Source organism: Gossypium arboreum, chromosome 1, assembly GCF_025698485.1.
Source record: "Gossypium arboreum isolate Shixiya-1 chromosome 1, ASM2569848v2, whole genome shotgun sequence".
Lineage (NCBI taxonomy): Eukaryota > Viridiplantae > Streptophyta > Magnoliopsida > Malvales > Malvaceae > Gossypium > Gossypium arboreum.
The window spans coordinates 72,118,062-72,123,912 of NC_069070.1; positions in this window are offsets into that span (position 1 = coordinate 72,118,062).

Below are 5,851 nucleotides of genomic sequence, written 5' to 3' on the forward strand. Positions count from 1 at the left end.
CTTAGCCGGATATAATCACTAGCATAAATGCCTTCAAGACTTAGCCCGGATATCATTCAAATGCTCATGTACACATATATCGATAATCACGACACATCCATATTTCATTCTCGTTACTAAGGCTCAAACACAAAACATTTATCAAACCTTTCCAATTTCGGCTCAATAGCCACACACAAAGAGCATGATTTCAATTGACTTTATAACTTAGTCCCTACGTATATTCGGCTGTCCGCCATAATATGACAAATCATTTCAATATAATTCAAGTAGGGTCATTACTCAAGACTTACCTCGGACGTGGTCGAACGATTTCGACGGCTATTCGACTACTTTTTCCTTCCCTTTATCGGATTTAGCTCCCTTTGCTCTTGAGCTTAATTTAACAAATAAATTGATTTAATCATTTGAGCATCGAAGAGGAATTCAAGGTACTTAGCCCACATATTTTCATTAGACATTAAAGTCACATATGTACGAAATCATGAATCAACTCAACACATTAGTTAGTACTCTCCTTAGCCAATTTTCTAAGCCAAGAATAGGCATCAATATGCTTGCCTCTAACCGAATGCATGCACACCAATTCCCCTCATGTGGCCGAATATGCATGTCCATGTTGAGGCCAATTATACACTTAATACCACACAAAAACAGCATACATTTTACTAACTAACGCATTCCATATTGTAACTCAATACGCATCAATCATTTATTTCATAACCGAAACATCATCATATGCAAATATATACCTTGAGATGGTATATATGTCATACCAATACATCATGTGCAAACATGTATATCTATATATATATATGCTAGAGCCGAATCTCAAAGTTGCTTATATCCAAATATAAACATATATCCAAAGCTCAAATCTTACCTACCATGCAATATGCATAAATCATACTTATGGATATACCATGGCCGAATACACCACAACACCATACCGTTTCGCTTTTGGTCACGGTTGAACAAGGAACTTAATGCCTCACTCGAAAGAAAAAAAAATGCTAAAAAGAAGATTTAAGAGTCATCAATCCACCTTTACATGCATCATTACAAAGTTTCATTTTTAGCATGTAAATGACATCAACACCAAGCAAGAATGATGCATCCATGGCCGAGTGTCATTTCTATCACCTAACAAGATTTAGACCATGGGCTAGGTAGAACTCAAGCTACCAACTAAAACATGCATGCATCTCATGGACAACATCAAACATACCTTAGTCTAACAAATCACCATAGCCAATTGTTTCAAGCTCCTCCCCTTCCTTTCTTTCCTCTATTCGGCCAAGGATGAACCAAAAGACACACTTGTTTCCTTTCTTCCTTAGAATTTTCAGCCAAAAGAAGTGACAATTGATGAACACTTTTTTTTTCTTCTTTCCCCTCAACTCACGGCAATGGGAGAAACAATCACCCCCCTCTCTTTTTTTTTTCCCTTTTCATTATTCAATTCCCATGCTCATTATTTTATTTTTTTCTTACATCCACCATTGTCACAACATGTTTTATGACATGTTTTTGCCCATAATCCCTTGTCATGGCCGGCCACTAACTATTAGGGGGGGAAATTTGACATGCAAGTCCTCCCTTTTGATTACATGCACTATTAGGTCCTTATAGATTAGCCTATCACATTTCAAAAGTGTCACACAAGTCCTAATAACTGAATTCACATGCAATCGACTAAATCGAAGCTTGAAATTTTCACACATTCATAAATACATATTCTAGACAATAAATATTACGTTCAAACATTTCGGTGACTCGGTTTAGCGGTCCCGAAACCACTTCCCGACTAGGGTCAATTTTGGGCTGTCACAAGTATGCTCCGAAGATGGTGTTCTTTGAGAAGGAAAACTATAAGAGGTTCGAGTATGGGCTAAATTAAGACATTTAGGTTTATCTGATAGAGTAGAGTACTGAAGTCTTAGATGATTTGGTTGAGAAGGCTACGGTGGTAGAGGAGACACTATCGAGCCGCCGAGACTAATGGTATTTGAGTTTGGAAAGAGGGGCTTCGATCAGTCAGGATCTTCAGGGAGGTTAGGTAAGAGAGCTCGTGATTTCTATAGGTCTGATAGGGGTACATGACGGGATTCTTGACAGATCTAGCCCAGATCATGAAACATTGCAATAGTTGCTACGGGTGGATCGACAAAAGTAATGACTTGTGAGCACTGTGGACGTAGGCACTTGGGAGTATGTTGGAGAGTGTCGAAGGCATGCTTAAGTTGTAGGTTGATAGAGCATCAGTTGTGGGACTGCCCAAAAATAATTGAGTTGACTTAGACTACCACACCTACTAGAGGTCGAGGCCGAGGTCGTGGTGGTAATGGGAGGTTGATTGGTCAAAGGACGGTTGCTCACATAGAAGCTACACCGATTGAGTCTGGTGGATCGATTCTTGCCTACGCTATGAGGGAGCTGCAAGACCACGAGTCAACAGATGTGATTACTGATACATTCATGTTGCAATCTTTTTCTCTATTTTCATTGGTAGTTTCGAGTTCCACCCATTCATACATCGTGAGTGATCTCGTTGGTGAGTTGAGGATTTTAATAAAGACCATTAGGCAGGGTATGATATTTAAGAGTTCTTTAAGTGACAGTGTTCTAGTTGATCAGGTCTATCCGAGGTGTCCGCTAATGATTTAGGGGTATGTTTTTCCCGTAGATATGATGGAACTATCATTTGTGAGGTTGATGTGATTCTCGTGATGGAATGGCTGACCGAACATAGAGCAAAGATAGATTTTGAAACGAAACAGATTACTTAGAGAGTTAAGAATAGATCTAAGATTGTGGTCACTAGGGTAGACGAAAATTCCTTTCCAACATAGTTTCAGAAACCAAGGCTGAGAAGCTATTGAGTAAAGGTTGCGAAGCTTACGTAGCCTATGTGCTGAACTTGGGAAGTAAGGAGCTAAGAGTTCAGGATATATGCACCGTAAGGGATTTTCCTAACATATTTCCGGAGGGGTTACCTAGTTTTCTACTAGATCAAGAGGTTGAATTCAATATCGAGGTGTATCCAGGTACCGCACCAGTGTCCATTGCACCCTATCGCATGGAACCAAAGGAGCTGAAGGAGATAAAGGTCCAGTTGCAAGAGTTATTAGACTAAGGGTTCATTCAACCGAGTGTATTGCCTTGGGGTGTGCTGGTGTTGTTTGTGAAGATGAAGGATTAACTTACTTGGTATCCTCGTTTATCAGTTTTTACCAATCTCTATGAATACGCTCATATTCACACATACTTATATTTCAAGAATCATATAACAAAAAAATATTACATTTAAAATATACTATTATTTATTATTTATTATTTAATCAATATTATTAAATTATTATCAAGAATGAGTCCCCACACCTTAGATTCGATTAAATATATCATAATTCCACTTCGAAAAGGGAGTCCGATCTCCTTGAGTCACTATGGTATCGATAAAATTTAGGCCAAGGAGAAGAAAATGGACACCAATTTTGACTTTATTTTCCCTTTTTATTCTTTTATTTACCAAATGACCAAAATGCCCTTAATGCATAACTTTGAAATTTTACCTATCCATTTCCATTTTTGTCCACTAACTTATCCAATGGTCTAATTACCAACAAAGGACCTCTAATTTAAAATCTCATAGCAATTAGACACCTTTAACAAGTAGAACTCAACTTTTGTACTTTTTACGATTTAGTCCTTTCGATTAAATTGAGTGTCCAAACGTTAAAATTTTCGAATGATATTTTCACAAAATAGTTCCATAAAACTGTATTCCATAAAAATATAAACAAAATGGATTTTTATACGTTGGATTCGTGGTCCTGAAATTACTGTTTCGACTAGCCCCAAAATCGGGCTGTTACAAAATTAGAGGTTAAATGTGTAAATTAAGACTATTAATTGAAAAGGGAGCTATTAGAACGATGGAGAAATAGGTGTGACTTAAGGAGTAAATAGCCTAAATTTTAAATTTTGGTTGGCTATATGAAGCCACCCACCGTCCCTTTCCCTTCATGCTTTCATTCACTCAAAAATCGATTAGATCTAAAATCTGAAGTTTTTCCTCAACTTTCTTTTTTTCTATTGATTTTCTCGGTATTCAAACACCCTTTATTTCTTCAATTTTGTAAGAAAAACACTCTTCTCCAAATTCTTATTAATACTTAGCTCATTTTGCTTAAATTGACAGAAATTCAGGGAAGTCTTCGAATTTAAGGTAAACCTATTATTTTCTTATGTATTAATCTTCTATTAGGTGTTTTTAAATTTGGATTTTTGTAAATCTAAGCAAGAAAATTAAACATCATAGTTTCAAAGCTTTATTTTACATAAAAATGGCGAATCTCATAATAAGACTAAGAGATTTTTTTAAAAAGATTTTCAACCCATTTTGACATGATTAAGAGGTTTACAAACTCAATTTCACAAAATCTTAAAGCTATAGCTCAAAACAAATGGTTTTCTCTCAAAAGAGTGAAGAAGAACGATGATTTTCCGATAAGTACTAGTTAGTGAAATTAAAAAAAAAAAACCTATTAGTTTAGATTTGTATTTAGGCACGAGTTAAGAGATTAGGAAGCAAGAAATAGGAATTAAATTAAGTTAAAGTATAGTAATTAAGCAAATTATATTTTGTGACGTAGTTTGTCAAACTTGAGTGAGAAGCGAGCTACTGACTTCAGGGAGAGTGGCGAACTGTAAGATCCTAGGGTAGTGGCACTATTTAGAAAGTTAAATAATTTGTGTGTGCTATGTGTTGATGTGCGAAGCTAAAGATCGTGGTGGAGCCTTATTGAGTAGAGATAAGGGCAAGTAGAAGGTGGAGTAGCTTCGATGATCAATAGCAAACGACATGTGAGTGTTTTTGCATATTACACCTAAGCATCAATTCATATGCTAAGGGAAGACAAGTAAGGCATGTGAACCTTACCAAATATTGTGTGAGCTTTGTATTTTCATGCCAGCCATGTTTTACATCATGCGAACCCTAGTACATATATTATGCATGCTATAGTAAACTTTTTGCAAACCTTGCAATATGCATCTAAACCTATACATATTATGTGAACCCATGATTAAGTGTGAACTCATGTAATATACGAGCTATACATTTTTTAACTATGATACTGTAAGCCCTATTATATAGTGTATTGTGAATGTGATAAATATGATATGTTGGCATTGTGAACACTTGAAACCATTGGATATCATTGGCATTCCATTGTGAGTACTTACCCTTTTTACTATGTGTTAAGGCATTATGGCTCGAAGATAGTGTTGGAGAGATAAGGAAATGTCGAGATAGCTCCATACACCAAAGATAGTGAGGTGTATTTAGAGAGTGTAAGCACTTATGCTACATTTATACGGAGATAGCGTATGACTCTATGAGTTATTTGGTGTTTGGAGATCCATTTTCCAATGCATACAAAATATGGTTATGTTTCATATTCTCAAGTTCCCAATATATCACTATGTTGTGTATGTGTATTGTATTTTATGTATATTGCTACAGCATGGCTAATTTCTAATAGGATGGATGTGTTTATGTGTTGTATGTTTGAGTACTCTCTGAGCTTCAATAAGCTCACACTCCTTGTATATACCTTGCAGATAATTAGCATGCAGGACTTGTGGTGAAGTGTGGCAATCTGATGATCCATCGCAAGGCTACTTCCTTAAGCATGTGATGTGCTTTCAAACCCTAAAGTTGTAACACCCCTAACCCGTGTCCGTCACCGGATTAGGGTTGTGAGGTATTACCAAATCATATGGCTATAATTCCATAACACAAAATATACCATAATGACATTAGCCTATACATGCCACATAACCAAAA